General features: G+C 49.4%; 1 protein-coding gene across 9 annotated transcripts in view; it reads right to left on the minus strand.

Moving 5' to 3' along the window:
• LOC140393260 (gamma-adducin-like) overlaps positions 1-21,007 on the minus strand; it is a 308,595-nt gene that overhangs the window by 191,886 nt on the left and 95,702 nt on the right. Inside the window, exon 3 of one of the 9 annotated variants that reach the window (XM_072479532.1) lies at positions 10,908-10,994. The exons of 7 other annotated variants lie outside the window; for them this stretch is intronic. The gene's annotated coding sequence lies outside the window, so the exon portion shown is untranslated. Of the gene's footprint in view, positions 1-2,831; positions 2,991-10,907; positions 10,995-21,007 lie in introns of those variants that run through there. One more of the 9 variants, XM_072479537.1, reaches the window with a different exon arrangement.

Here is a 21,007-nt window from a genome sequence, read left to right on the forward strand (position 1 = left end):
TCCGGATCCAGCAGGACGCAGCCAGTAGATTGTGCCCTATATCTCAATAAGGTCACCTCTCATTCTTCTGAACTCCAATGAGTACAGGCCCAACCTACTCAGCCTCACCTCATAAGAAAACCCCTCCGCACCCGGGATCAACATAGTGAGCTTTCTCTGGACTGCCTCCAATGCCAGTAACTTTTTCCTTAGATAAGGGGACCAAAACTGTTTACAGTAGTATTCCAAGTGTGCTCTAACTTGTGCCTTGTTTAGTTTTAGCAATACTTCCCTATTTTTCTACTCCATTCCCTTTAAAATAAAGGCCAACATTCCATTTGCCTTCCCAATTGCCTGCTAAACTTGCATGCTGACGGTTCATTGACATGAACTGCTTCATTACCTGAGGAGTCGCGAATGGTGCTGAACATTTGTGCAATCATCTGCGAACATCCCCACTTCTGACTTTACGGTGGAAGGGGTGCCACTGATGAAGCAGCTGAACATGGTTGGACCTAGGACACTCCCCTGAGAAACCTCTGCAGCGATACCCTGCAACTGAGATGACTGACCACCAACAACCACAACAATCATCCTTTGTGCTAGCAACTGCTCCACTCAGCAGAGACTTCCCCCCCAATTCCCATTGACCCCAGTTTTGATAGGCCCCTTGATACCAATCTCAGTCAAATGTGGCCTTGATGTCAAGGGTGGTCACTCTCACCTCACGTTTGGAGTTTAGCTCTTTTGTTGATGTTTATACCAAGGCTGTAATGAAGTCAGGAGTTGAGCAACCATGGTGGAACCCAAACTGAGCATCAGTGAGCAGTTTATTGCTAAGCAAGTAGTGCTTGTTGATCCCTTCCATCACTTTACTGATGATCGGGAGTGGACTGATGGGAATGGTAATTGGCTGGGTTTGATTTGCCCTGCTGTGTGTGTCCAGGACATACCTGGGCAAATTTCCACATTGCCAGGTAGATGCAAAGTCTTCAATATTCAGAGACTGCCTTTGCAGTATCCGTGTCTTCAGCCATTTTCTGATATCACGTGGAGTGAATCGAATTGGCTGAAGACTGGCATCTGAGCAGGCAGAGATGTATCGTCCACTTGGTACATTTGGCTGAAGATTGTTGCAAATATTTCAGCCATATCTTTTGCACTAATGTGCTGAGCCTCCCTCATCATTGAGGATGGGCATATTTATGCCACCTCCTCCTGCAGTGATCTAGTTCTAGATGCTAGATCTGTTCAAAATCTATCTCATTTAACATTGTGCTAGTGTCACATAACACGGTGGAAGGTTTCCTCAATGTGAAGATGGACTTTATCTCTACAAGGACTGTGCGGTAGTCACTCCCACGGATAGACGCATCTGTGGCAGGCAGTTTGATGAGGATGAAGTCAAGTATGTTTTCCCCTCTTGTTGGTTCCCTCACCACCTGCTCTAGACCCAGTCCAGCAGCTACTTTCTTTAGAAGAGTTAGCTCAGTCAATGGTGACGCTACTCAGCCACTTGGTGATGGACATTGAAGTACCCACCCAACATACATTCTGCATCCAAGCCACCCTTAGTGCTTCCTCCAAGTGGTGTTTGACTTGGTGAAGTACTAATTCATCAACTGGAAGGAGGGGGGGGGGTATGTGGTGATCAGCAGAGGTTCTCTTACCCATGCTTTACCTGATGTCATGAGGCACCATGGGGCCCAGAGGAAATTCCACCAAAACATATTTTTCACTCTCCCCAGTAAGATGACACAAATTGTAACTGTAGTTATCACCTCCTAATGGCAATTCTGGTTATCAGTTAATAGCACAAATCAGAGTACTGTTGTGCAGTGCTTCTTTAAACCTTTTTACAGAATGGTGATCAATACCAAGTGGTATTAAAAGATCAAATACTGTCAGGCTTCAAAAGCTATTACTCTTTTGGAGGTCAGGGTGCATAATTCTTCTTTGCAAACACATAAAAGGATAAACTAATGAGCGAATAGGTGCTCTATGCAGAAAAATGTCCAAATCAAGTAGGTACTTTAAAAAGCTTCAACTAAATAAACCAATATACATTCACCCGCTGTGTTAAAAAGGCTGATGCTGTTTATTATGTTAGCTGCAGAAAAATAAAGTTCGGAGTTGTTTTTAAAGAGATTAGAAGTTCGAGACTGGTAACTAACTTCAGATGTTGAACTTCTACGACTAAATGAGATCACCTTCGGTAAATGTGCCAAATGACGTTCAAGACAAAAATGAAGACACACCACTTGCGAAAGCATTTAACAATTGGAGAAGTGGGAACCAATTAATAATATTTAACAAAATAAATCATTCACATTGAAATATTGTATTTGATAAAATCTGAATATTTTTGTTTCGTCTTGTATCCAAATCAAATTATGTAATTGTATATTTCTGGAAAATCCTGGAAAGAAAATTGGGCTAATTTATGATAATCAGGAATGACGATACAATTTATCATTGGAAAAATACTTGCACATATGTTCCAGCCAACAATTTACAGATGAAGACATAAACACTGGTCAAAGAACTTGGGAGAAAATTCATTCCAAACTGCTTGTTACTTTTTTTTGCTTAAGCTTAAATCTACTACACCTGGATATCACTTTGATTTGTTAAGTAGTTACATACTTACCTTTCACAGCAACACACTTGCAATAATATTTTGTAGCACAGTATATGGAACACATACAAAAGACATTTTCCTTCAATTGAAGACAAATAGTAACAAAAATTATTTTAAATGTCAAAAATACCTGAACAGTAACAGAGCACATATCATTATCAAATTAATTGCAATAAGTTTAAGAAGATAGCTTATTGATGACTCTATTCACCTGCAATTTCTTTGGAAAATAGCAAACCTATGACCTTTTGTAAAGCACTGCTTCAAATTCTTGTTCGTCAAGACGAAAAGGGTCCAAAAGCGACCACTTTAAGTTGCATCTTAAAATAGTTTTGACTTCACACTGTGATTGTAAAGTAAAATTCCCAGGTTCCAGACTGATTAGAATCACGGTGTCATTAATTTACTGCCTGTTTTTCGCCTGATGCAAAATACTTCATCTCATAACAGAAGAATATTAAGGAGATGTGACACACATGACATATCTGTACGAATAGCAGACTGGAGTGTTAAGGGCGGAGTAGAGCAAAGTTCATTTGGTTTCTCCAAGCTGCATGGTAAATAGTTCATGATTTATTATGGTCAAGATAATAGTGATTCATCTCATGTTTCCAGAGTGTAGAAGCTACTCAGTAAAGAATGCAGAATAAATTACTATTTTATTTGAAGCAAAATATCTGAAATATTTTCTTTATATGCTTTAAAGGCGGTTTTAAACTAACCTTAGTTTAATTTCACAAAGCAGTCATTGAAGTACAGCCAAAACGTACAACACTGTAATCAACATCTGAAATTTAACAGAAATGTCACGGAGGGTTCCTTATTCATGGAATGATGCAACATTGTTTTCTGCATATAAAGCATTTGAGTTCAAAGATTTGCTGCTCCAATGCAGTGTAGCAAGCCATATTAATGTCCCATTTTGCTGAGCTCCCCAACCCCATCACGCTATTATATAGAGGTGCTGAGCAGAGGCGAGGCAAGGGAAAGAAAAATCTAAGATGTGACGTGACCCAAATTGTTCTACTAGTCTTTATGAGATAACATTTAAAATTGCAAATCTGATGTTTAGTGCGTCCAATGTTTCAATTAGCAAATGTAGACTTTGTAATAATGAGACATTCATTGCTTCGATTACGCTAATTTAAGCGAAAGCACTGGAGTCCTCATTATTGGCTATGGGCTGTTTGAAAACAAAAAGAGGGTTCCTGAATAAAAAAACAGCCTTGGCTTCCTGTTCACATTGTCAGCCAGCAACACAAGCTGGTAGGAGCTCATGTGGATATCAGAGGAAGCTGCAATGAAATTTAGCTGCAGCTAGCCAGTCCTTACTGTCATTCAAAAATAATGGCACTGAAGTTCATTGGCATACATCAACCCAGGAGATTCGCAATGCAGTAAAATTTAAAATTTATTAAAGCCAGAATGTTAGCAAACCCACTGATTTCCTCATGCAGCTAGGATTGAGACATAAAAATCATGTACTGGAATAGTAATGAACATTTTGATTTTGAATCAATACATGGAATTAATTCATTAGGTCCAGTCATCAAAAGTTTAACCACATCATATCCACTCTGCACAGCTACAATGACAATTATTTACATACAAACATGTGAATTAGGAGAAGGAGGCCAGTTACCACTTCACACCTGCTCCACCATTCAATAAGACCAGTGTTTTTCAACATTTTTTGCCCGGGACCCGTTTTTCCCAACCGGCCATCCTTCATGACCCACGCTGGCCAACCTTCACGACCTACGTTGGCCAGCCTTCGTGACCCATGCCGGCGGACCTTCGCTTTTGCTTACCGTTAATATGACAGGTATGGACTTCTGGTTGCGGCTATGCGGAGCTAAGCCGCACGTTCGGCAGCTCCTGCTTGGAACGGACATTTGGGCTCTTTTCAGGGCCCCCAACGGCACTTTTTCTACGTTTCCCGGTGTGAGAAGGAGTCTACAACAGCTCCCCGTCAGTATATGGCTTCAACTAGGAGCGGGACGACAAAAAAGGTGGTGGTGGACCCGAAGAAGGTGCGAGGGAAGAAGGACAAAATGGTGGGGGGCGGAGACCAGGCAGCATGGATGCAATGGGCGGAGGAGCAGCAGGAGGGTATCCAGCGCTGCTTCAGAGAGATTAATCAGACTTGTTAGAGCCGATGAAGGCTTCTATTGATGAGCTGCTGGAGACACAGACGGCCCAGGGGGTGGCGATCCGCGAGGCTCGACAAAAGATCTCTGACAATGAGGACGAGATCTTAGGCCTGGTGGTAAAGGTGGTGGCGCACGAGGCGCTCCACAAGAAATGGCAGGAGCGGTTCGAGGAGATGGAGAATCAGTTGAGGCGGACGAATCTGCGGATTCTGGGCCTCCCGGAGGGGCTGGTGGGGCCGGATGTGGGGTCCTATGTGGTCACCATGTTGAAATCGCTGATGGCAGCGGGGTCCTTCCAGGGGCCTCTGGAGCTGGAAGGGGCCCATAGAGTGCTGGCGAGGAGGCCCAAGGCTAACGAGCCTCCGCGGGCGGTGCTGGTGAGGTTCCATCAGTTTGTCGATCGGGAGTGTGTGCTTAGGTGGGTCAAGAAGGAAAGCAGCATGTGGGAGAACGTGGAGGTTCGAATATACCAGGACTGGAGTACGGAGGTGGCGAAGAGGGGGGGGGACCGGGTACAATCGAGCGAAGGCGGCGCTGCACAGGAGTTTGGCATGTTGCAGCCGGCGCGACTGTGGGTTACCTACAAAGACTGGCACCAGTATTTTGAGTCTCCGGAGGAGGCGTGGGCCTTTGTTCAGGCCGAGAAGTTGGACACAGATTGAGGGTCGGGATGGGCGATTGGGGACTGCGGTTGTTATGTTATGTTTATTTATTTTTTCTCGAGGGGGGGGGGGGGGGGGAGGCCTTTGTATTGCTCCGGGTTTCTTTTTCTCTGTGTTTTTCTCTTTCGGGTTGGTGAGGGTGGCTGGGGCGGGTTGGACACTGTTTTGGTTGGGTTGGTCGGGGGGGGGCTCTTGGAGGGGGGGTAGGTAAACGGAACAGGGGTGGTGGCCGGCGGTGAGATGCGGCCCCGCGGGGAGGGGGAGGCCCGAGTCAGGGGTGAGGGGACTGGGCCTGTAAAAGGAGCTGCGTCAGAGATGGCGGGGCCGGGTAGGTGAGAAAGCACAGGCTTTTTCCCGTGCTGAAGATTGGAGGGGGCGGGTCCGGGAAGCGAGGGTTGTTTCCCACACTTAGAACGGAAGGGGGAGGAGGGAGAGCCCATGGATGGGGAACAGGAGAGGAGGGTGTGCCATGCAATGGGAGGAGTCGAAGGAGAGGCGGGAGTGGCCGGGGACAGCAGGAGTCAGCTGACTTGCAATGGGGGGAGTAAATCAGCTAGGATGGGTCCTAGCCGGGGGGTGGGGGGGGGGGGGGGGGGGGGGGGGGGGGGGGGGGGGAAATCGAGTTGCTGCTGCTGCTATGGTCAAGGAGCGGCTGGAGCGAATGGGCGAATGGGGGGGGGGGGGGCGGGTCGAGACGGGGGTATGCCGCTGTGGGGAACGGGCCGGGTGTGGGGTGTGGGCGCGTGGCTGGCCGAGGAGGGGTCATGGCTAATCCCGGGGGGGGGGGGGGGGGGGTAGCCCCCTGATCCGGCTGATAACCTGGAATGTAAGGGGACTGAATGTGCTAGTTAAGCGGGCCCGCGTGTTCGCGCACCTGAAGGGGCTCAAGGCGGATGTGGTTATGCTTCAGGAGACACACCTGAAGGTGGCAGACCAGGTAAGATTGAGGAAGGGGTGGGTAGGTCAGGTGCTTCACTCGGGGCTAGATGCCAAAAATCGAGGGATGGCGATCTTGGTGGGAAAGAAGGTGTCATTCGAGGCGTCGAGCATTGTGGCAGATAATGGCGGTAGGTACATAATGGTAAGTTGCAGGGAGAGAGGGTGGTACTGGTCAATGTGTATGCCCCGAACTGGGACAATGCGGGTTTTATGCGACGTATGTTGGGTCGGATCCCAGACTTGGAAGTGGGGGGCCTGATAATGGGGGGAGACTTTAACACGGTGCTGGATCCGGCACTGGATCGCTCCAGATCTAGGACGGGTAGGAAGCCGGCGGCGGCTAGAGTGCTGAGGGGGTTTATGGACCAAACGGGAGGGATGGACCCTTGGAGATTTGCACGGCCGGGGGCTAGGGAATTTTCATTCTTCTCACATGTCCATAAGGCTTATTCCCAGATCAACTTTTTCGTTTTGAATAGGGCACTGATAGTGAGAGTAGAGGATACTGAGTATTCGGCAATAGCCATTTCGAACCACGCCCCGCATTGGGGAGACTTAGAGATGGGGGAGGAGAGGGACCAGCGCCCGCTGTGGCGCTTGGAGGTGGGGCTGTTGGCGGACGAGGAGGTGAGCGAGCGGGTCCGAGGAAGTATAGAGAGGTACTTGGAGTCCAACGACAACCTGGAGGTCTGAGTGGTGATGGTATGGGAGGCATTGAAGGCGGTGGTGAGGGCAGAGCTGATCTCCATTAGGGCCCACAAGGAGCGGAGGCGAGAGGGAGAAGCTGGTGGGGGAGATGGTGAGGGTAGACAGGAGGTATGCGGAGGAGCCCGAGGAAGGATTGTTGAGGAAGAGGCGCAGCCTCCAGGCCGAATTCGACCTGGTGACCACCAGGAAGGCGGAGGTGCAGTGGAGGAAGGCCCAGGGGGCGATTTACGAGTATGGGGGAAAGGCCAGCTGGATGCTGGAGCATCAGCTTCGGAAGCGGGATGCAGCTAGGGAGATCGGGGGAGTTAAGGACAGGGGAGCAAGTGGGGTTGGCATCAATGGGGTCTTCAGGGACTTTTACGAGGAATTGTACCGATCTGAGCCCCCAAGGAGGAGGGAGGGATGGGCCGCTTCCTGGACCAATTGAGGTTTCCAAAGGTGGAAGAGGGACTGGTGGCGGGATTGGGGGCCCCGATTGGGCTGCAGGAGCTGATCAAAGGGATAGGAAGCATGCAGGCGGGGAAGGCACCGGGGCCGAACGGTTTACCGGTCGAGTTCTATAAAAAATATATGGACCTGTTGGGACCGCTGTTAGTCAGGACCTTTAATGAGGCAAGGGTGGGGGGGGGGGGCTTTGCCCCCGACTATGTCTCGGGCACTGATCTCCTTGATCCTGAAGCGGGACAAGGATCCCCTGCAATGTGGGTCTTACAGACCGATTTCCTTGCTAAATGTAGATGCCAAGGTGCTGGCGAAGGTCTTAGCCACGAGGATTGAGGATTGTGTGCCGCAGATCATCCATGAAGACCAGACGGGGTTTGTGAAGGGGAGACAGTTGAACGCGAATGTGCGAAGGCTTTTGAACGTTATCATGATGCCGGCGAGGGAGGGGGAGGCGGAGATAGTGGTGGTGATGGACGCTGAGAAAGCCTTCGATAGGGTAGAGTACCTGTGGGAGGTACCTGTGGGAGGTGTTGAAGAGGTTTGTGTTTGGGGAGGGGTTTGTCAGGTGGGTTAGGCTGCCTTATGAGGTCCCGATGGCGAGTGTGGCCACAAACAGGGGGAGGTCTGAGTACTTTCGGTTGCACCGAGGGACGAGACAGGGGTGTCCCTTGTCCACCCTGCTCTTCGCACTGGCGATTGAACCCCTGGCTATGGCACTGAGGGAGTCAAGGAACTGGAGGGGGTTGGTGCGAGGTGGGGAGGAGCATAGGGTCACTTTATGCGGACGACCTGCTGCTGTATGTGGCGGACCCGGTGGGAGGAATGCCGGAGGTAATGAGGATTCTTAGGGAATTCGGGGACTTTTTGGGGTACAAGCTCAACATGGGAAAGAGTGAGCTGTTCGTAGTTCATCCAGGGGACCAGGATTTGCAAGCTCCCACTAAAAAGGGCGGAGAGCTGCTTCAGGTATTTGGGGGTCCAGGTGGCCAGGAGCCGGGGGGTCCTGCATAGGCTTAATTTTACAAGGCTGGTGGAGCAAATGGAGGAGGAGTTCAAGAGGTGGGACGCGTTGCCGCTGTCTTTGGCGGGTAGGGTGCAGTCAATCAAAATGACGGTGCTTCCAAGGTTTTTGTTCCTGTTCCAATGCCTCCCAGTGTTTATCCCGAAGGCTTTTTTCAGGCGGGTTGACAGGAGTATAAGGGGGTTTGTGTGGGCGCGAGGGACTCAGAGGGTGAGAAGGGTGTTCCTGGAGCGAAGTAGAGATAGGGGGGGGGGGACTGGCGCTACCCAACCTCTTGTGGGTACTACTGGGCCGCCAATGCGACGATGAATCACAAGTGGGTGATGGAGGGGGCTGCATGGAAGAGGCTGGAGACGGCGTCTTGTGTGGGTACGAGTCTGGGGGCGCTGGCAACGGCGCTGCCGCTACTCCCTCCAAGGAGGTATGCCACGAGCCCGGTGGTGGTGGCCGCCCTCAAAATATGGGGCAGTGGTGGCGGCACAGGGGGGAAGTTGGGGCCTCGGCGTGGACCCCATTACGGGGGAACCACCGGTTCGCCCCAGGAAGAACAGGTGGAGGGTTTGCGGGGTGGCACAGGGCAGGAATATGTTGGGGGACCTGTTTGTGGACGGGAAGTTCGCGAGCCTGGGTGAGCTGGAGGAGCAGTATGGGCTCCCCCCGGGGAACACCTTCAGGTATTTACAGGTAAGGGCGTTTGCCAGACGGCAGGTGGTGGAATTCCCACGGCTACTGCCACACACAGTACAGGACAGGGTGCTCTTGGGGGGGTGGGTGGGAGTGGGGAAGATCTCGGAAATCTACCAGGTGATGCAGGAGGAGGAGGAGGCCTCGGTGGTGGAGGTAAAAGGTAAGTGGGAGGAGGAGTTGGGAGAGGAAATTGAGGAAGGGACGTGGGCAGATGCCCTGGGGAGGGTGAACTCTTCCTCATTGTACGCAAGGCTCAGCCTCATACAGTTTAAGGTGCTGCACAGGACTCACATGACCGGGACAAGGATGAGCTGTTTTTTTGGGGGTGAGGACAGGTGTGTTAGGTGCTCAGGGAGCCCAGCAAACAACACCCATATGCTCTGGGCATGCCCAGCGCTGGAGGAATTTTGGAAGGGCGTAGCGAGGACGGTGTCGAGGGTGGTAGGATCCAGGGTCAAACCGGGCTGGGGGCTCGCAATATTTGGGGTTGCAGAGGAGCCGGGAGTGCAGGAGACGAAAGAGGCCGGATTTATGGCCTTTGCGTCCCTGGTCGGCCGGCGAAGGTTTCTTCTTCAGTGGAAAGATGCGAGGCCCCCAAGCGTGGGATCCTGGATCAGTGATATGTCAGGGTTCATTAAATTGGATAGGGTGAAATTCGCCTTGAGAGGGTCGGTACAAGGGTTCTTTAGGCGGTGGCAACCGTTCTTAGACTTCCTGGCAGAACGATAGACATTGGTCAATGGCAGCAGCAGCTCGGGGGGGGGGGTTACTGTATATTTGTTTTTGTTATTTACACTGAAGGGTCTGAGGGGATGTATAAACCTGTTGTGTTAAGTTGGGATGTTCATGTTAATTATTATTTATGTACAGGGGGGGGGGGGTTCTTTCTTTTCTAGATTGTGTTTTGTACTTAACCCTGTTGGGTTCTTTTTTTCATTTTGTTCCTGATATTTTATGAAAACCTTTAATAAAAATTATTTTAAAAATATGACAGGTATGGCTGCTTGGTCCTCACAATCTCACTTTCTTTGCCATTCAATGTTACATTTCTGGTAAGGACTTCAGCTGATGATTTAAGAACTCAATGTCTTTGATGTTTTTGAGGATTTTAATCTTTCATTTGCCAGTATAATAATAATCTTTTTTATTGTCACAAGTAGACTTACAACAATAATAACCGCTTATTGTCACGAGTAGGCTTCAATGAGGTTACTGTGAAAAGCCCCTAGTCGCCACATTCCGGTGCCTGTTCGGATACACAGAGGGAGAATTCAGAATATCCAATTCATCTAACAGCACGGGTTAGACTATCCGCCAGCGGGATGATCCGTTTTGCCGGCAGCCCGGGGGTTTCCCAAAGGATTGGGGCTGCCCCACAATGGGAAACCCCATTGACCAGCCGGTGAAACGGAGCCTCCCTCCCGCCGGCGTGCTGAACCAGAAAACTGGCACGGCGGGATGGAGAACCCAGTCCCACGTCCAGGAAACTGGAGCACCGGAAGGAAACCATACAGACACAGGGAGAGCGTGCAGACTCTGCAGTTAGTGACCCAAGCGGGAATCAAACCCAGGCGCTGTGAAACAACCGTGCAAACCAGTGTACTACTACTACTATGCTTCCCTGCATGAACTTTGCATCCTGATTTGCTGTGGCACAATTAATAAAACCATACCTCAAGAAATCATCTTTTACTGCTTTGTTCTTGTTCTTAGCTTCTTCCTCGTGGGTTGTTCACCAGAGGCCCCTGCGGGTCACAATCCTGAATTTGAAAATGACTGAATAAGACCATGGCAGTTCTGAATGTAACCTCTCACCTACTCCTGGTGATCATTTATTCCCCGCCTTAAAAATATTCCTCTTCCACTGCCTTATGAGGAAGAAAGTTTCAAAGACTCTCAACCCACTAAGAAAAAATATTTCTCTTCATCGGTCTTAAATGGAAAACTCTCATTTTTAAAGTAACCCCCAGTTCTAGATTCTTCCACAAGAGGAACATTGGGCGGGATTCTCCACTCCCGCGCTAAAGTGCCCATGCCGTCGTGAACGCCGTCGAGGTTCACGACGGCACGAAACGGCCCCGATCCCGATCGATTCAGGCCCCGACAATGGGCTAGGATCGGGGCCGCTTCATCTACATGCGCCAGGCCTTGTCGCCGCGTAAAGGCGGCGCCGCATAGATGACGCGGCTGGCGCCACATAACTGGCGTAACCCGCGCATGCGTGGTTGCCGCCCTCTCCGAGTCCGCCCCGCAAGAAGATAGCGGACGGATCTTGCGGGGCCGCGGAAGGAAGGAGGTCCTCCTTCAGAGAGGACGGCCCGACGATCGGTGGGCACCGATCGCGGGCCATGCCACATTTGAGGTACCCCCCGGTGCAGGATCCCCCCTCCCCCCCCCCCGCAGGCGGCCCCCAAGCGTTCCCGCGCTGTTCCCGACGGCAGCGACCAGGTGTGGACGGCGCCGGGGGGAACCCGCCATTTTGGCCTGGCCACTCGGCCCATCCGTGCCTGAGAATAGCGGGGTTGCTGGAGAATCGCCATTTTGGGTGTCTCCGGCGATTCTCTGGCCTGCGGAACTCGACGGGGCCGTTCCCGCCGCTTGGGAGAATCGCGGGAGGGCGTCGGACCGGCGTCCCGGGAAATTTTGGTGGCCCAGGTGATTCTCCCAACCGGCGCGGGAGTGGAGAATCTCGCCCATTGTCTCCACAGTGTTTAGCACTGTTGCTTCACAGAGCCAGGGCCCCAGTTTGGATTTCCGGCTTGGGTCACTGTCTATTTGGAGTCTGCACGTTCTCCCAGTGTCTGCATGGGTTTCCTCCGGGTGCTCCGGTTTCCTCCCACAAGTCCCGAAAGTCTTGCTGTTAGGTGGATTGGACTTTCTGAATTCTCCCTCCATGTACCCGAACAGGCACCGGAATATGCGACTAGGGGCTTTTCACAGTAACGTCATTGCAGTGTTAATGTAAGCCTACTTGTGACAATAAAGATTATTATAAGACACCTCAGGATCGTGTATGTTTCAATCAAGTTGCCTCTTAAAACATCTGGGTGCAGCATGGTGGTGCAGTGGTTAGCACTGCTGCCTCACGGCATCAAGGACCCAGGTTCAATCCCGGCCCCAGGTCACTGTCCACGTGGAGCTTGCACATTCTCCCTGTGTCTGCGTGGGTCTCACCCCCACAACCCAAAGATGTGCAGGGTAGGCCAACTGGCCACGCTAAATTGCCCCTTAATTGGAAAAAAAGAATTGGGTACTCTAAATTATTTTTTTAAATTGCCGCTTAAACTTCTAAACTCTTGTGGATACAAGCCTCACCTGTCCAACCATCCCCCATAAAAGAACCCGCCCCCATCAGGTATTAGTCTAGTAAACTTTCTCTGAACTGTGGTGGGTGGGGGGAGGGGGGGGGAGGAACTATTGTCCCTAATTTACATAAATGACCAGGGTTCAGAAGGTCAATGCAAAGCAGTCAAATTTGAGATAACAAATGCTGAAGTACTTGGGTTAAGAAATAGCAAAATAGGTTGACTAAAATACAGAAGTGCAAAAATATATCAAAATATTGCAAGAAGAAATGCAAGCAATGGTGTTGGTATAGGCACGTAATAATTCTGAAGAGACTTAAATAGTCTCAGCAGACTCAATGTTGAAATCTCCATTCAATGCACGGATTCAATTGTGATGGAATTTTTGGGCCTCGCTTGTACTTTTTAGGACATAATCAACCTAGAACTCAAATGGAGAAGGCAAATCGACCCTCCCTGTTGCTCGACAGAAACTGAGAATTGGAAACCAAAAACTCCTGGTTGAAACTGTATAAGAGGAGACAAAGCAATCAGAGCTCAGTTGTCAAAGAGTCCAGTGGTGCAGTACAGGAAAGCTGAAGAAGACAGAGGCTAGTTCCAGAAGCTGAGAAATTTTAAAATTACACAGCTACTGCAGCTGTTTCTGTTACTTGAAGATAACATAAGTAGATCTACGCCATCCAGACCAGGTTGGGGAAGCTCTGCAGAAAACTGTGCCCATGAAACTGTCAGCTGGGGATCAGGCTAGCTCTGGAGAGGAGAGGAGCTGAAATTTTTCTCATAGGAAGACAGAGTTTTGAAAAACTTTGTGATGGGAGACTGATTATCTATATGCTGAATAGAACAGTTTAGCCAATTCGCAAGGTCCAGCTTAGTTGTACTTGGCATGCTGTTTATAGTCGACTGCAATTTTCCTGTTAATTCATGTTTAACTGGCGTTAGTTCTGGGTTTTAGATTATAGCAGGGTATAGGAGATTTTATTTAGTCTTTGCTAATTATTCTGCTTTAATCTGTCGAATCATATAACTTCATTCTTTCAGTAGATAAATGAGATTTCAAATTTTTTGTTTTAGAAAAGGGTTACTGGAATGTAACCAAGATCGCAACAAGACGCATAATCAAATCATCCAGAACAGTAAAACACACATCAAAAAAGTTGTGGCAAAAATGTACCCTCCAGTCAGATTGCAACTTGTACAATATCCAGTTCTGGCTGCTGAGACACAAGGAAGCACGAGAGGTAATGCAGAGAAAAACCACAAGGCTAACTGACCTCTTGTGCAGGGGTTGCCAAACCATGAGTTGCAACTATTTTGATCAACATAAATAACCAAATAAACTAAATCAAATAAACGGGACAAATTAAAGGGACAGTCTCTTAAAGGGAAACTGCCTTAAACAAAAGAGCGAATCACAAATGAGACTTAAATATCAAACCAAAATGTCATTAGAGAGGCCAATAAGCTATCCCAGCTGCTGGGAAGCCCATTGGGCACGGAAGTCTCGAGGATACCATTGGCACCTCATGCTCCCTCTCCAGGGACACCTGGACGTGAATGTAGCCATGTAGAAGGGCAGACAGTCGGATCAGGCAACCACCCCCCCCCCCGCTGCCTGGACCTGCTGATTGCAAGTTTGGCGATGCCCAGGGGCACATTCACGAGGAGTTCCTCCTATTTCTCCGCAGATCAGGACATGGGACTGAAGTGCAACCAAAACTGTTACAAAATACTCTTTTAAAATAACTGAAAAGAGGGTGCAGTCTAAAAACAACCTAAACAGGCGTTGTCCAAGGACTCCACAAGGTCACAAAAAGTGCAGGCACCTTGGGAGTCCATGAATTGATGCATCCTACGGTTGTGTGGAACTGCTGCATGCAACACTTTCCACCCACCCGGTACGCAATGTTAAGGGGGAGGACTTCTCTGTAGAGGGAGATCCACTGAGGACCTCCGCTCCAGACGGCAACAAGGAGTGTCCGGATGATGGGCGAGGACAAGGAAGTGAAGGGTGTGCATACATGAAACCCCTCCATACAGTGTGAAAGGGCACAAGGTGGCTCTGGCTGTAGGGCTCTGACTCCCAAGAGGCCAGGTCATGTAGACCCCCTCTCGTCACTCCAGGAGACATAGAACCGTAGAACCATAGAACTGCTACAGTGCAGAAGGAGAACATTCGGGCCACTGAGTACCCTCCCCCCCCCTATCCCCGCAACCCTACCAACCTGCACATTCCCGGACACTGAGGGGGGTGGGGGGGGAAATTTTATCATGGCCAATCCACCTAACCTGCATATCTTTGGACTGTGGAAGGAAATGCACGCAGACACGGGGAGAAAATGCAAACTCCGCAGTCATCCAAGGCCAGAATTGAACCTGGGTCCCTGGCACTGTGAGGCAGCATTGCTAACCACTACCATGTGGCTTAATCTCCCAGATTGCAGGAAGTACATTGCATACTTTCTGTCTCGAAGGACCAAGATGTTCTGGAACCTGTGCTGTGCCTTCCTCCTGCCGTTGATGTTGGGGCTGGCAATGGTCACCTTCATGTCAAAAGTATTGTGCTCCCATCACCATTTTAGTGCTCAGAGGGAGGGGAGGCAGGTCTGCCCCTCCATTCCCTCAGAGGCTCGGCGAGGAAGCTGCTTGTTCCGGTCCATGTCTCATGCCCTGTAGGTATGAATGGACCGGATCAGCAGCACCAGATCAGGCCAGCAGTCAGGAGCCAGCTGAACTCTGTTCTGTCGACCACGGCTGAGGAACAGGGAGTCCTGGAGTTCCCCAGGGGGACTCATTGGGGGAAACAGGCGAGTCCACTGCCTCGTTGCAGGTGGAATCAATCTTACCCTCCCTACCCACCACTGAGCGGCATTCCTCCTCCGGGTCCTATTCAAAATCTGGAACATAGTCGCCTTGCGCCGCAGCTCTCATTAGTCTGGAGTCGCGTCTGTTGTCAAGAGCCAGTATTCAGGAATCCGCACCTCCACTTACGGTGGCTGGTGGAGGGACGGGCTGTGGCTGCTGGGGTGACCAGGATTGGGATGTGCTGGGTGGCGGAGTGGGCTGGATGACACCCCGTGAGTTGCCACAAACCGCGATGGTGAAAGATGGGCAACACCTGCAAGGAGTGACCAAAACTTGTCAGATCTAGGAACAGGAGCTGCACATAATAATTGAGGCCATGCACCTGGTGGAAGAAATACATCGCCATGGCACACCACCTTGGGAGGGTGCTCAGCGCAAGGTCTGAAGGCGGGTGTCAGGGGGGGAGGGAGGTGGGTATCCGGGTGGGAGGCGGGCGAGTGGCGGGGAGGGGGCGAGCGGCGGGGAGGGGGCGAGCGGCAGGGAGATAAGTACACTGAAAAGCATTTGGAAGTTATTAGATTATCATCATAGAATTTACAGTGCAGGAGGAGGCCATTCAGCCCATCGAGTCTGCACCGGCTCTTGGAAAGAGCACCCTACCCAAGGTCAACACCTCCACACTATCCCCACAACCCAGTAATGCCACCCAACACCAAGGGCAATTTTGGACACGAAGGGCAATTTATCATGGCCAATCCACCTAACCTGCACATCTTTGGACTGTGGGAGGAAACCGGAGCACCCGGAGGAAACCCACGCACACACGGGGAGGATGTGGAGACTCCGCACAGACAGTGACCCAAGCCGGAATCGAACCTGGGACCCTGGAGCTGTGAAGCAATTGTGCTATCCACAATGCTACAGTGCTGCCCAAAAAAAGGATTTTGGGGCCAATTAGGTTCAAGGTAGCCAATAGGTTTTAATATAAAAGTTTCAGGTAAGGAACATAGTAACCCAACCTTATTGTAGATTTTCTTCTGAGAAAGGAATTTTTCCGTTCCTTTTTTTAAAAGGCACACATTAGGAATGCTGAACATGGGACAGCTAAAATAGAGAGGTTAAGCTCAAGGTAGATCAAAGCTCAGTTATCATACTTGGTCACTATGTACAATTAATGAGTTTATGTTTTTCAATCATTTTTGTGCTTTATGTACTAAGATAGATTTTTGAAGAAATAAATCACAAATTAATTTATTAAAATTTTTAAAAATTCTACTCGTCAGCCTGATTAAAATTTTCCAATTTCCCCTCATAATTTTTCTAGCGAATGCCACTGGTTTGATTAATCCAAGTGGATGCCAGGGTTTGTGTCATTGTTTTTGTACTGACGGTGAAGATTGTTACAGCATGACATGATCAACTTGATCCCCCCCCCACCCGAGACTCCTGCTCTCTGGAGTCAAAGCAAATTAAACGCATTAAAAATAGGATCACAGTGGGGAAAAGGCTTGGTATCCAGATTGAGTCATTTGGAAAAACTGCAGAAACTGAGGCGCTTCGACTGGTAAAGGAGACACCCAGGGAATGATTGTTCAAGCTTTGTTTTTTTGAAATGTAAGTTGGCAAACGAGAGCTAGATCAGCAGTTGGAAAATTGCCATCGGCCTTTCACCCTCTAAGCTGTGGAATGAAAAGTCAGTCATATTCCCTACCCTGATTGTGTTCCAATGATCCCTTCTGGAAGATGTACATTAGAAAGAAAATCAGACTTGCCTACATTTTCCTTCATAACTGCTGACACATGGTTTAGGCTTACACATGAACGAGCATCATTACTGAGTCAACCATTCAACAATCATTGCCGGCAAAATAAATTTCTTTTGGTTTTGTTTTTATAATAACATTGCTAGAAACATTACACAGTAAGAAAGAGATATCCACAGAATGGGTATACGAGAAGAAAAAAAAATAAGAACATAAAACAGGTATGCAGACAAGGGTAACAAGTGTACAGATACGGATCCGCTAACTTTGGGTGCCCAGTCAGTTACCACAACCGTGCTGTTAATTTTATACATGCTGCCTCCTGATATTAAAACTTACCAGGGGCCTGTTTGGCGCCACCTGGATGCTTGGAACAGGCTGGTGAATTGCCTCCACATGTTGTGGAAGCCTTCCTCCGATCCTCGAATGGAGAATTTTATTTTTTCCACTTTAAGGAATTCCGCTAAGTCAGAGAGCAAGGCCTTGGGTGATGCTGTCGATCTACAGCCGAGCAGGCTATGGCGTCCGCACCTCTCTCTCTGTAAAGAGCACTGGCTGTTTTGATACCCTAAAGGCCGCCACTAGTGGATTTAGCTCCACCCTCACCCCACAACCATGGACATGACCTCAAAAAAGGCAGTCCAGTACCCGAAAAGTCTGGGACAGGACCAGAATATATGGTGTGGTCGGCCAGGTCTCCCTGGCATAGTTCACATATGTCCTCCACCTTTGTGAAGAACCCGCTCATGCATGTTCTGGTCAAGTGCACCCTGTGCACTCTTTTTAGCTGTGTTAGGCTCAGCCCTGCGCATGAGGGGTGGTGGAGTTCACCCTATGCAGTGCTTCAATCCAGAGTCCTCCCCTATCTCTCTGCCTAGCTCTTCCTCCCACTTCTCTCGTGTCTCGTCTGGTGGTGACCGTACCTCTTCCAGTCGTCATCCGTACATGTCAGAGCGGTTACCGTCCCCTAGTTCGCCTGCAGTTAGACGTCTGTCCAGTAGGGAGTGTTCTGGTAGCTGTGGTAATTTTGCTGCCTCCTTGCGGAAGAAGTTCCTTACTTGCATATATCAGAGCTCGTTGCCTTTCGGGAGCTGGAGCTTGTCCGTCAGTTCCCCCAGGTTCGCTACTCTGCTTTCCATGTATGGGTCCTCTACGGTCAGTACTCTTTTGTTCTGTCTCCACCTTTTAAAGGAGGCATCTATTGGTGCTGTGGTAAATCTATGGTTCTTGCAAGTGGGGACCATGGTGGATATTGCGAGCAGACCCAAGTGATGTCTGAGTGGATTCCACATTTGCAGTGTGGCAAATGCCACTGGGCTTCTTGGAGTACTTTGCTGGAGGAAATGGGAGTGGTGCCGTGGCCAGTGCTCAGAGGCATGTCCCATACAGGAGTTCTCCTCCATTCTTACCCATTCCGCTCCCACCTCTTTGACCCATCCTTGTACTCTTTCTGCGGTAGCTGCCCAGTGGTAGAATAGGAGGTTCAGAAGGTCATGATTAAGTAAAGAAAGCCTTGGGGATGAAGAGCAGAAGGGATCTGTAAAGGAAGAGGAACCTAGGCAGCACGTTCATCTTAATTGGCTGCACTCGACCCGCTAGGGAGAGTGGGAGTGAACGCCACCTCCTGAGGTCCCTCTTTATCTTTTCCATCAGACTCGACAGGTTCCATTTGTGAATCCGTGTCTAGTCATGGGCTATTTGGATCCCTAGGTATCAGAATTTGGTTTGGGGGAAGATTTCACTCTTGCTTAGTTGTAATCTGAGAAGACTCGGAACTCCCTTAGGAGTTCCATCATTCCTCCCATGCTGGCTAGGGGGGTTGAGACAAACAGAAGCAGGTCACCGCACAGAGTGAGCCTCTGTGCTCCTTGTCTCCCTTCTGGATGCCTCTCCACCCCTTTGCTGATCTGACAGCGATGGCCAGTGACTCAATTGCAAGAACAAATAGCAGCGGGGACAATGGGCATCCCTGTCTTGTGTCTCTGTGCAGCCAGAAGTATTCAGAGCTGGTGGTGTTCATCCGTATGTTTGCCCTGAGCACTGCACAGTAATTTCACCTATGAGATGAACACTGGCCCAAAGCCAAACCATTCCAGTATCTCCATGAGGTACCTCCAGTCGACTCTATTGAAGGTCTTCTCTGTGTCTAGGGAGATGATCACTTCTTGCATCTCCTCCCTGGGTGGGGCATCTCCTCCCTGGATGGGGCATCTCCTCCCTGGGTGGGATCATAATTATATTCAGCAGGCGCCTGATGTTTGCCATTACTCGTCTGCCCTTGACAAAGCCGGTCTGATCTTCTGCGACTACCTTTGCACTGGCACTGGTCTGTGTGACCCGCACTCCGTCGGGTCTTTGCCGTTTTTAGGGATCAGCAATATCGAGGCCTCTGCCACCATGTGCAGCAGCAGGGTCCCTCTCATTGAACATCTCCCGCAGGTGCGGGACCAGTGCTGCCACAAATTTTTTATAGAAGTCCACCGGGAATCCATCTGGATCTGGTGCTTTCCCAGACTACATGGAGTTAATCCTCGCCATAACTTTCCCCAGTTCTAGTGGCAGTCCCTGCTTCTTTTCCTCCCCCACAGCTGGTACATCCAGCCTGTCGAGAAACCGTGTAATCTTCGAGTCCCCCTCCAGGGACTCAGAGGGTACAGCTCCTGGTAAAAGGTTGCAACGGCCTCATTGATCTTGTCTGGTGCTAACGTTAGCCGGCAAAAATGTTATGTCTATGTATTTACGTTATGCATTTATTGTATGTTTTTCATGTATGAACAATTTGCTTGGACTGTACTCAGAACAATACTTTTCATTCAGCCTCGGTGCATGACAATAAATCTAAACCTATTATTCAAGTCAGCTGCCATGACAGTTGTTGCTCAGACTGTTTGAAACATCTTTGTTCCAATCCCAATTGCTGGTCTAGTGCAGTCCTATCTCCCATATTCTGCATCCTTTTCTCAAACCAGCATAGGCCCAGCCTGAAAAACACCGAGAAACAGAACATGTTGCTGAAGCTTTCATCAGCCATTTATACTGACAGGAGAAAAGAGTTCTGGTTGGTTAGCAAATCAACACTAATTTGGCCAAGGCGTTGCCATGGAGGAAGAAACTGGGAACAATAGATTCCCCAAGCTCTTGGGTCATTCACAAAAAAAAGGCTTGAACATATTCCTTTTGGCAGATAGCACAGAAAAGGAGTGGAGGCTGGCATAGATCAGCCATGATCGTACTGAATGGCGGAGAAGGCTTGAAGGGCCTGGTGGCCTACTTTGCTTATATTTATTGTGTTCTTTTCTCCTGTAGTATGATTGGTGCGATCCTTTGAAATTTGGCTTATCATAGATTATCATAGAATTTACAGTGCAGAAGGAGGCCATTCGGCCCATCGAGTCTGCACTGGCTCTTGGAAAGAGCACCCTATCCAAGGTCAACACCTCCACCCTATCCCCATAACCCAGTAACCCCACCCAACACTAAGGGCAATTTTGGACACCAAGGACAATTTATCATGGCCAATCCACCTAACCTGCACATCTGTGGACTGTGGGAGGAAACCGGAGCACCCGGAGGAAACCCACGCACACATGGGGAGGATGTGCAGACTCCGCACAGACAGTGACCCAAGCCGGAATCGAACCTGGGACCCTGGAGCTGTGAAGCAATTGTGCTATCCACAATGCTACCATGCTTGATGAGGTAAAGGTGAAAAGCTTCAGCAGCATGTCTCTTTTCAATGTTTCACTACAAACCAAGACATTCTTGAGCCGCAAGATACAGATGCAAAATACTAAGTTAGCTGTTTAAAATGTGAATGATCTATTTGCTCTTTAGTCTTGCACACAGACGAAAGAATGTCTGCGAGAGGCAGAAAGAGTAGATGGATTTGGGGAGGAGAAA

The sequence above is a fragment of the Scyliorhinus torazame genome, chromosome 16 (assembly GCF_047496885.1).
Source record: "Scyliorhinus torazame isolate Kashiwa2021f chromosome 16, sScyTor2.1, whole genome shotgun sequence".
Taxonomy (NCBI): Eukaryota; Metazoa; Chordata; class Chondrichthyes; order Carcharhiniformes; family Scyliorhinidae; genus Scyliorhinus; species Scyliorhinus torazame.